Raw genomic sequence first — 11,399 nt, forward strand, 5'->3', positions numbered from 1 at the left:
TCTAATAACTAAAACCAAAATCAATCGCACATATGATAAGTCATAAAGATGCTACAAAACAATGGGTAGATTACTAAATTCTGACAAACCAAATAAAGTTGGTTACAAATCGCACAATTGCATAATATATAGAAATGAGTTGCAACTAACCACAACTTTGTCTCCATACAGGCAAGCATGGATGCAAAAAGCATGGCAACTCCAACGCCAACATTGCGATCGGCCATCAGTGTGCCCCGTCCTGGGGTTGCCCCAACACCGGCGCCTCGGACAACCACTGCAACAACACCGTCACTTCCCGCTCGTAGTATCGTACGAGCACCAACAACAACACCGTCATCACCAGCGGAGCCCCTTCGTTTACGATGCCCCCTTTGTCGCCGCCCCCACCGACTGCAATACTGTGGGCTCTTCAAGGGGTTGTCACCAATTCAACGCCAGCAGATAGTACAAGCGCATGGGCATTGCCACAATTGTCTGGTACCCACGCAACTCGACTGTGACTCGGGGCTTTGTGCCACATCTGTGGCAGGCAGCATCACACGCTGCTCCACCGCACCCCGAAACGTGAGGTTGGTCGGTCACCTGCACCGCATAGCCGCGGCACAACCAGACCGCAGCAAACTAGTCGTGTGGCACGTCGGCGAAGACCGGCACCTCCTCAGGAGTCCCGTCTATGGCGTCAGCGCAATGCAGCATCGACAAGGCGCCTTCAAAGGCCGCCCCATCGACGTACATTCGGGCTCAGCAACGTTGTGGCAACGTTGCAGCAGCTTCAGCGACTGCTAGGCTGAACATTCGCCTAGGGGGGCCGGGATGGCTAAATGAGTTAGCTTTCCGCCCTCATACCCCCCTACACCACACCACACACCACTCATAAAGCAACTCTGTCACACGCAAAAAGCAACACTGGCACACTCTCCACACTTGGAGACCGCACTCATCGTCAACATCGTTGGAAGCCGCAGTCTACACCCACACACACACACCAATACACGCCGTACATCAACCCACCATAACTCTCCACAGCCAACAAAAGGGCTCGTCCTGAAAAGCAGCGTGGTTTTTTTTCGATCACTTGTTTCGAGACGTACACATCGGCGGACGTTATACTAGTTGCATATTCGGCACGCGTTTAAAAACACTTTTTTTACATCAGTTTCTATTCTTCCGGCGATATTCCGCACGCATTTAAAACATCATTTTCTATTTCATCCGGCGTTATTCGACGCATCTAAAACATCATTTTCTATTCATCCGCCGATATTCCGCACGCATTTGAAACATCATTTCCTATTTCATCCGGCGTTATTCGACGCATCTAAAACATCATTTTCTATTCATCCGGCGATATTCCGCACGCATTTAAAACATCATTTTCTATTTCATCCGGCGTTATTCGACGCATCTAAAACATCATTTGTTATTCATCTGGAGATCCTGTACGCGCAGCAGCTGAACCAACACATCATCACAACATCGTTTTATAAGAACATATACACCTCCACTGGTACCCGACCAGGGAGTCTACTAATTCAATACATCTATCATACATAATCCATTTTTCTATATATCGGGTGATTTTTAAGAGCTTGATAACTTTTTTTTAAAAAAACGCATAAAATTTGCAAAATCTCATCGGTTCTTTATTTGAAACGTTAGATTGGTTCATGACATTTACTTTTTGAAGATAATTTCATTTAAATGTTGACCGCGGCTGCGTCTTAGGTGGTCCATTCGGAAAGTCCAATTTTGGGCAACTTTTTCGAGCATTTCGGCCGGAATAGCCCGAATTTCTTCGGAAATGTTGTCTTCCAAAGCTGGAATAGTTGCTGGCTTATTTCTGTAGACTTTAGACTTGACGTAGCCCCACAAAAATAGTCTAAAGGCGTTAAATCGCATGATCTTGGTGGCCAACTTACGGGTCCATTTCTTGAGATGAATTGTTCTCCGAAGTTTTCCCTCAAAATGGCCATAGAATCGCGAGCTGTGTGGCATGTAGCGCCATCTTGTTGAAACCACATGTCAACCAAGTTCAGTTCTTCCATTTTTGGCAACAAAAAGTTTGTTAGCATCTTCCATGTGGTCGAATAACACAAACCCAATTGCTGCGAACGGCGACGAATCGACATTTCACGGTCTTCAGCCACACTCTCAGAAACAGACGCAATATTCTCTTCTGTACGCACTGTACGCATTCGTGTGGTTGGTTTAATGTCCAATAAAGTAAACTGAGTGCGAAACTTGGTCACAATCGCATTAATTGTTTGCTCACTTGGTCGATTATGTAGACCATAAATCGGACGTAAAGCGCGAAACACATTTCGAACCGAACACTGATTTTGGTAATAAAATTCAATGATTTGCAAGCGTTGCTCGTTAGTAAGTCTATTCATGATGAAATGTCAAAGCATACTGAGCATCTTTCTCTTTGACACCATGTCTGAAATCCCACGTGATCTGTCAAATACTAATGCATGAAAATCCTAACCTCAAAAAAATCACCCGATACATTGCCACCTTCACTGGTATCCGACCAGGAGACTTTTATTATAACCTTTCTGTTTCCTTAATAAAATTGTTAACGTGAAGTGAACAACCACATACTTATATATATATTGCGTCCCAAAAGCAGTGGGTATTAAAACCAAGTGGTAAGTTTTATATAATCCTAAAGCACCAATGTGCTTTGAGGATGTTATCGCAGTATTCCGAAATGAAAGTGTATCAAAGGAATTTGGCATGTCAAAACATGTTGAAGATAAAAAATTTTATGTAGATACGATAATAACAGAACAGTTTTCATATAGTGTATTCGCTTCACCAACAATTGTAAATGTTATAAAAGACATGCAAGTTTTAGAATCATGAAATTATATTGCTGATAGTACATTTAACATTGTGCCTGTCTCAAATGAATTTAAACAATTGCTGATTATTCACATTCAACATTCAGATCATGTAAGAATTGATTTTAAATTGATTTGACTTTACATACATATTTTTATTATAACTAATTGAATTTCTTATTTCAGGCTTTTCCTTTTATATATTTATTAATGTCAAATAAATCGGAAAGAGCATATACACATGCTCTTCAGTATACTAATGCAAAGGTGCCCAATTTGAATCCAACATCTGTGGTTACAGATTTCGAATTTAGTTTGCGTAACGCCATCAAACATGTCTTTCCTGCTGTTCAATTGAAAAGTTGCTGGTTCCACTATACGAATGCTTTGCGACGAAAAGCTTCGAAAATTTCTAACTTCATTCGCAATCTAAATAAAGACAAACTAGCCAAATCTATATTTCACAAATTTCTAATCTTACCACTACTGAAACCGACTGATATCAAAGAAGCATTTAAAATTTTAGAAAAAGATGCTATTAATTTGAAAGATACTACGAAAGAACATATGGAAAGAAGTTCTCTTCTTAATAAATTCTTGAATTATTACAGACGTCAGTGGATGAAAAAGGTAAAATAAAGTATTTGAAATTATTTTAAGGCATTAAGGTGTAGGCATTTTGTAAAAGGAAGAATTATTAGTTTTTCAAATTACAAAAAAAAAACAAGTAATGATTTTTCCTTTTACAGAATGGTGACAAGGAGATGTATGCACTTTGAAAAAGGACAAATTTTTAGTTTTAAATGATAAATATTGTTTTCAACGCTAATGCATTGCGTAAATTATTGTGTTTTGTTATTTCAGGAACGCCCTGAAAATTTTTCGATTTATAAGGAACGCATTACTACCAGCAGCTCTGCAGAATCATTTCACAGTCAATTAAGAGCGAAATTGCCAAAAAAAGGAAGGTTTTATAGATTTTTGGACATTTTGACCGATATTGGTGCAACGAAATCAATGGATTTTTTGAAATCAATTGGTGGATGTACTATTTTATATAAAGCTAAACAAAAAAGGTTTAAAACGCGTTCAAATTTTGTTCGTGAACGCCTCCATCTAATGCATCAAAAAACAAGTAAGGAAGGGCTAAGTTCGGGTGTCACCGAACATTTTATACTCTCCCATGGTAAAGTGATAATCGAGATTTCATTATACGCCATTTACATATTTTTCAAATACCGTATTTTTGTAAAGTTTTATGCCGCGATCATCATTGGTTCCTAAAGTACATATGTACTCGTATTATACAGAAAAGGCATCAGATGGAATTCAAAATAGCGTTATATTGGAAGAGGGCGTGGTTGTGAACCGATTTCACCCATATTTCGTACATGTCATCAGGGTGTTAAGAAAATATTATATACCGAATTTCATTGAAATCGGTCTAGCAGTTCCTGAGATATGGTTTTTGGTCCATAAGTGGGTGAGGCCACGCCCATTTTCAATTTTTAAAAAAAGCCTGGGTGCAGCTTCCTTCTGCAATTTCTTCCGTAAAATTTAGTGTTTCTGACGTTTTTTGTTAGTCGGTTAACGCACTTTTAGTGATTTTCAACATAACCTTTGTATGGGAGGTGGGCGTGGTTATAATCCGATTTCTTCCATTTTTGAACTGTATATGGAAATGCCTGAAGAAAACGACTCTATAGAGTTTGGTTGACATAGCTATAGTAGTTTCCGAGATATGTACAAAAAACTTAGTAGGGGGCGGGGCCACGCCCACTTTTCCAAAAAAAACTGCGTCCAAATATGCCCCTCCCTAATGCGATCCTCTGTGCCAAATTTCACTTTAATATCTTTAGTTATGGCTTAGTTATGACACTTTATAGGTTTTCGGTTTCCGCCATTTTGTGGGCGTGGCAGTGGGCCGATTTTGCCCATCTTCGAACTTAACCTTCTTATGGAGCCAAGGAATACGTGTACCAAGTTTCATCATGACATCTCAATTTTTACTCAAGTTACAGCTTGCACGGACGGACGACAGACGGACGGACAGACGGACGGACGGACAGACAGACATCCGGATTTCGACTCTACTCGTCACCCTGATCTCTTAGGTATATATAACCCTATATCTGACTCTTTTAGTTTTAGGACTTACAAACAACCGTTATGTGAACAAAACTATAATACTCTCTTTGGCAACTTTGTTGCGAGAGTATAAAAATTACATTAACAGACATTCACAACCAGCTTTCATTAAAAGAAAACTGCATATTCGCAGAAGATTTTGTTAATGAAATTCCAAATGATGATAATGATGATGATGATGATGATGAGGATGAAGAGGATTATGTTAATACTGAACAAGTTGATAAATGCGATGAAAAAAAAGATTCCCTTTCTTTAACATGCTATGACAAAGATCGCGAAGTTTTGTGTTTACCATGTAAACATTGCAAAATTTGTCGCGATTGCTTCAAAAAAATAGAAGAATCATCGCAAAATAAAGGAATAAAAGTGTTGTGTCCATTTTGCCGTTCCATTGCTAAGGATAGTATGATAATTTATAATTAAAGGTTAACGTTTATTAGGGTTTCATTGCCTTTAAATAATTTTTTTCCAAATGAAATCGCAAAGTTGAGGAATAAACATTGTGTAAACGCAGAGATTATAAGTTTCCTTTCATATAATTTACAATAAATAATGGATATAGTTTTTTTTTATTTTTATTAATTTTTTAAATTGTTGGCCTTTAACTGGCGGGGTGATATAACGTAAAAGGTGATAAAGCAAAATTTGCTTCACGTTAGCAGTTTTGTGGGGACGGCACAGCACGAGGCAGGAAAGCGGGGCATGGCCCGGTTGTGAAAATTTGTATCTGGGAAAAACAAACAAACTTATTCGCGAGCGGAGGGCGATGGTAGGGGTTGTGGGGGCGCGCGCGAGGACGGCACAGCGCAGAGACGGCCGCCAAACTATATATACTCACATTTTTCCCTAAAATATTGAAAGCGAAATAATGTCACATTTTGTTTTCAGAAAAAATGGTACAAATAATTGCAAATGGTAATAACGTCACTGCGGCTTTATTTCCATTTAAATTGGAAATAATGTCCAGTGCCTTTATTTCCATTCCAATTGGAAATAAAGTCACAGTGACGTTATTTCCAGTGACGTTATTGCACCCCACCGTTCAAAACAGCATTAGAACGAATGCCATCGGATACGCACAAATCTGTCATAAGAGCGGATTGTACCCCAACAGGTGAACATGTGCGAAGATTCAATGCACCAACCGTTAATGATGTTCTTGCAATTATTGTTGGCGATCCAACTAAATCGCGAGACATTGTCGTTCAGCGAAGAAGCAATATCATGCATCGTGTAAACGTGACACATCGTTTGTACGATGCGTTACAATATCCAATCATTTATTGGACGGATGCGACATCACGTTGAAGATGGTCGATCCAATTACAGGTACAATATTCACACATTTATTATTGCTATTATTGGTTTCCATTAACAATTCCTTTAATTTTGCATTTTCAGGCGTATCAACGAATAAAAATCTAAGCGCAATGAATTACTATGCATATCGTATGATGATTCGTACAAATGAAGAGAATGTCATTCTGAAGTGCTGTCGGCTTTTCCAGCAATTCGCTGTCAACATGTATGTCAAAGTCGAGACCGAACATTTAGCGTTCATCCGATTCAATCAGGCAAAGCTACGATCAGAGGACTAAATACACTTGCGTGATGCTATTCATTCAGATGGTGATGTTCAGAATATTGGACTTGTGACGATTCTCCCATCATCTTATGTATATCGGAAGCCCACGCCAAATGCACGAACACGCTCAAGACGCGAGGACGTACGTGCGAAATTATGGAACTCCGGATTTATTTATTACGTTAACATGCAATCCGAAGTGGACGGAAATTGAACGTGAGTTGGAACCGGGACAAAAACCGCAAGATTGCCATGACATAATCGCCAGAGAATTTCCGCAAAATCTAAACGTTGTGGTGGATGTGCTGAAATGTAATTGTAATGTAACGATGCAATTTGGTGGCGAAACGGAGTTCGCCGGGTTTTCTAGTTGAATATACAATTATACAGAAGCATTTTGCCAAAAGCAATTATTTCATAACTTGTGATTTGAAAAAAAATAGTAAGACTAATAATTAATCTTAATCTGAATTAAATGAAATTTAAAAACACACCAAGTATAATGGCATCTTTAACTCAAATATTGCGCAGTTATTTGAGTCAGCCAATAACCAATTGTCAATTAGGTAAAGAATAGAAAAATCATTTCATTAAGGCAATTGACAGAGTACGGAGAGAGACTATGTAGGACAGGAAGAAATATTTTTTAGGGTGATCTATGATCTAAAAATTGGTGGTTCAGCAAAAAATTTTTTGCAAGCAAACCCACCTCAAGATTATGTTAGTTGTAAAGATAAGCTAAGGAAGCATTACAGACCCACAAAAGATCAAATGACGATCACGAAAGAAATTTTGGAACTTAGGGCACACAGCATAGCGGAATTAAGTAGAAGAATAAAAGAAATAATAGATAACATAACAGAATATAGTACACTAAGTGAAAATGGTGACACTATGAAAGAAATATTTTCAAGAATGCTTATACAAAGGGTAAAGCAACTTGCAGCAGGGACTTTCGCCTATATGATACGGAATATAACGAAATGGGCAGACATGACAAATACGATCCACAATTTCATAGGGCTAGAAGATGGAAATTTAAATCCTATATTTATAGCAAGAAACAGAAATTCAAACCAATTTGCTCAGAAGGCAAGAAATTTTGATAGTAACCAAAATCAAAATAATCAAAGAATAAACAACTTTAGGAGACAAAATATTGGCGATCAAAACAATGATCGTTATTATGCACAAAATAATTCGGGACGATACTCACAAAGAAATACTAACTTTTCAGGGCAAAATAATTATCATCCAAATAATCCACAGAGACAAACTAATTATCGGACAGGAAATTCAGGCCAATATACAAATCAATATCGTAATAATAATATTAATAATAATAATAACGGCTATGGTAATTCAGCAAGACAAAATATACAGAACGGCATTCGACAAACAAGACGTTCACATGGCCCAACACCCATAGATGTTGATGCTGTAAGCAGGACAGAGGAAACGAATAACAACGAGAAGTTTTTTACCAATTAGCCTCGGAAAATCAAAAAAAAATATTAATTTCACTTACTTTGTTTAACAAAAAATGGTGTGCATTGGTAGACCCAGGCTCTACTATTAGTATTATGAAAAAATCAAGCTTTGAACATTATCAGTTACCGGTTCTAGAAAAAATAAAACAATAATTAGTACACTGAATGGTGATATAAGAGCGTCTAACGAAAGAGTTAAGACACCATGTCCGCTAGAATTTAAATACCCTCACAATGCTAGAATAAGATGGTTGAAAATAGACTTTGAAAAACCGTACGATCTTCTACTAGGAAACGATTTTATATTTAATAATTTCAATATAATCGATATTGAAAACGAAGAAATTGAGCTTAAAAATGGTGTTAAAATTCCGTTTTATTCAAAAACTATCCAAGAGCAAGTATATGCATTGGAAGAAAGTAAAATGCAAAACATTCAACTGAATCATTTAAAATCAAATGAACGAAAGGAGGTTGAAAAATTGCTAAATAAGTATGAAAAATTGATGTATAAAGAAGGCGATGCCTTGACAAATACAGAAACGGTGGTCCATGAAATAAGGACAACCACAAACCAGCAAATTAATTCAAAAATATATAGGTTACCTCCGAAACATGAGGAAGAAGCGATAAGGCAAATTAGGGAGCTAGAAAAACAAGGTATAATTCGGAAAAGTAGAAGTAAATATAGTTCACCTATTATCATAGTACCAAGAAAATGTGATAGTATGGGCAATAAAAAAATTCGTTTAGTAATCATTTGCCAAACATTGATGGAATCTTAGACAAGTTGGGCAATGCGCAGTACTTCAGCACTCTTGATCTAGCCAAAGGTTATCATCAAATTTTAGTGGATAAAAAGGATATTAAAAAGACAGCTTTTGTATCTCCGGTGGGATTATAAGAATATATAAGAATGCCCTTCGGACTAGAAAATGCTCCGGCTACCTTTCAACGACTAATGAATGACATATTACGGGAATACATAAATAAGATATGTGTCGCTTATTTGGACGACGTATTAATCTTTTCAACGTCATTGGAGGAACATTTCGAGAAAATTTAAAGTTAAAAGAACATAATTTAAAAATTCAGATAGATAAATGTAGTTTTCTAAAGAGAGAAACAAAATTTTTGGGGCATACCTTAACAAAAGAAGAGATTAAGCCAAATCAGGACAAAATAGCAGCAATACAAAATTTGAAAATACCTAGAACCGAAAAACAATTAAAAAGTTTCCTTGGAGCCACTGGTTATTATAGAAAGTTCATTAGGGACTACTCAAAAGTTGCATATCCAATGATTAAATATTTAAAAAAGGGTTATAAAATAAATTCAAGAGATCCGCAGTACATAGCTAGTTTTGAAAATTCTAAATCACTAATATCATCACATCCAATTTTAAAATTTCCTGAATATGATAAGGAATTTACTATTACAACGGATGGAAGTGATTACGCAATAGGCGCAGTGCTTTCTCAACAAGGTCAGCCAGTGTGCTACATTAGCAGAATATTAAATAACCATGAAAAGAAATATGCTACAACAGATAAAGAATTCCTAGCCATTATATATTCAATAACTTATTTCAGGCCGTACATATATGGCGCAAAATTTAAAATTGTAACTGATCATTGCCCGATAGTATTTTTGAATAATAAATATAAAGGAAGGGAGTTTTCACAACGGCACCAAAGGTGGCTATTGAAACTGCAAGAGTTTAATTATGAAATTGAATATCAGAAAGGGAAAAATAATGTAGTAGCAGATTTTTTAAGCCGAATTGAAAATTCTCCAAAAATCGACGAAAGTAATGATGAAGAAAACAATTTAGAAATGTCAGATACAATACATTCCGCAGAAGAGGAACTATTAGAACACTTCTTCATAAAAGAAGAAATTGTTAACAAGTATAAGACCCAAATTATAATAACATATAGGCCCCAAACTGAAGTTCAAATAATACATGGAAGGAAAGTAATCGAGATCAACCCTATTGACACGGAGAACATTTTGAAAAATATTTTCCGAAGTCATATTGACAGGGGCAAAGTGGGTATTTTTTCCGAAGTGGAGGAGGCCGATTATCACAAAACTCAACTAATACTTATAAGCATGTTTTCTTGCAATAGCAAGCTGCAATTCATAAAATGTACAAAAAAAGAACAGTAGAAGAAGAAGAGCAACAGAAATTATACAAGAAGAAGACCTACATAAACAAATTTCACTTTACCATAGTAATGAGTCAATGCATAGTGGAATAAACGAGACTTACAATACAGTTCTTCTTCTTCTTAATTGGCGTAGACACCGCTTACGCGATTATAGCCGAGTTAACAACAGCGCGCCAGTCGTTTCTTCTTTTCGCTACGTGGCGCCAATTGGATATTCCCAGCGAAGCCAGGTCCTTCTCCACTTGATCCTTCCAGCGGAGTGGAGGTCTTCCTCTTCCTCTGCTTCCCCCGGCGGGTATTGCGTCGAATACTTTCAGAGCTGGAGTGTTTTCATCCATCCGGACAACATGACCTAGCCAGCGTAACCGCTGTCTTTTAATTCGCTGAACTATGTCAATGTCGTCGTATATCTCGTACAGCTCATCGTTCCATCGAATGCAACATTCGCCGTGGCCAATGCGCAAAGGACCATAAATCTTTCGCAGAACTTTTCTCTCGAAAACTCTCAACGTCGACTCATCAGTTGTTGACATCGTCCCAGCCTCTACATCATATAGCAGGACGGGAATTATGCGTGACTCATAGAGTTTGGTTTTTGTTTGTCGAGAGAGGACTTTACTTTTCAATTGCCTACTCAGTCCGAAGTAGCACCTGTTGGCAAGAGCAATCCTGCGTTGGATTTCCAGGCTGACATTGTTGGTGGTGTTTACGCCTGTTTGTTTGATGACAGGAGATATTTCGTTTTGCCCTCGTTCACTGCCAGACCCATTTTCTGTGCTTCCTTGTCCAGCCTGGAGAAAGCAGAACTAACGGCGCGGGTGTTGAGGCCGATGATATCAATATCATCGGCATACGCCAGCAGCTGTACACTCTTATAGAAGATGGTACCTTCTCTATTTAGTTCTGCAGCTCGAACTATTTTCTCCAGAAGCAGGTTGAAGAAGTCGCACGATAGGGAGTCGCCTTGTCTGAAACTTCGTTTGGTATCGAACGGCTCGGAGAGGTAATTCCCGATCCTGACGGAGCTTTTGGTGTTACTCAACGTCAGTTTACACAGCCGTATTAGTTTTGCGGGGATACCAAATTCAGACATCGCGGCATAAAGGCAGCTCCTTTTCGTGCTGTCCAAAGCAGCTTTGAAATCGACGAA

At 37.9% G+C, this 11,399-nt stretch overlaps 1 long non-coding RNA gene across 1 annotated transcript; it reads left to right on the forward strand.

The window, feature by feature from the left end:
• Positions 1 to 5,074: 5,074 nt before the first annotated feature.
• Positions 5,075 to 7,076, forward strand: LOC126766302 (uncharacterized). The gene is made up of 2 exons (XR_007668835.1): positions 5,075 to 6,329; positions 6,402 to 7,076. It is a non-coding gene; the product is annotated as an uncharacterized LOC126766302 (long non-coding RNA).
• The last annotated feature ends 4,323 nt before the right edge of the window (positions 7,077 to 11,399 follow it).

Source organism: Bactrocera neohumeralis, unplaced genomic scaffold (genome assembly GCF_024586455.1).
Source record: "Bactrocera neohumeralis isolate Rockhampton unplaced genomic scaffold, APGP_CSIRO_Bneo_wtdbg2-racon-allhic-juicebox.fasta_v2 cluster11, whole genome shotgun sequence".
NCBI lineage: Eukaryota > Metazoa > Arthropoda > Insecta > Diptera > Tephritidae > Bactrocera > Bactrocera neohumeralis.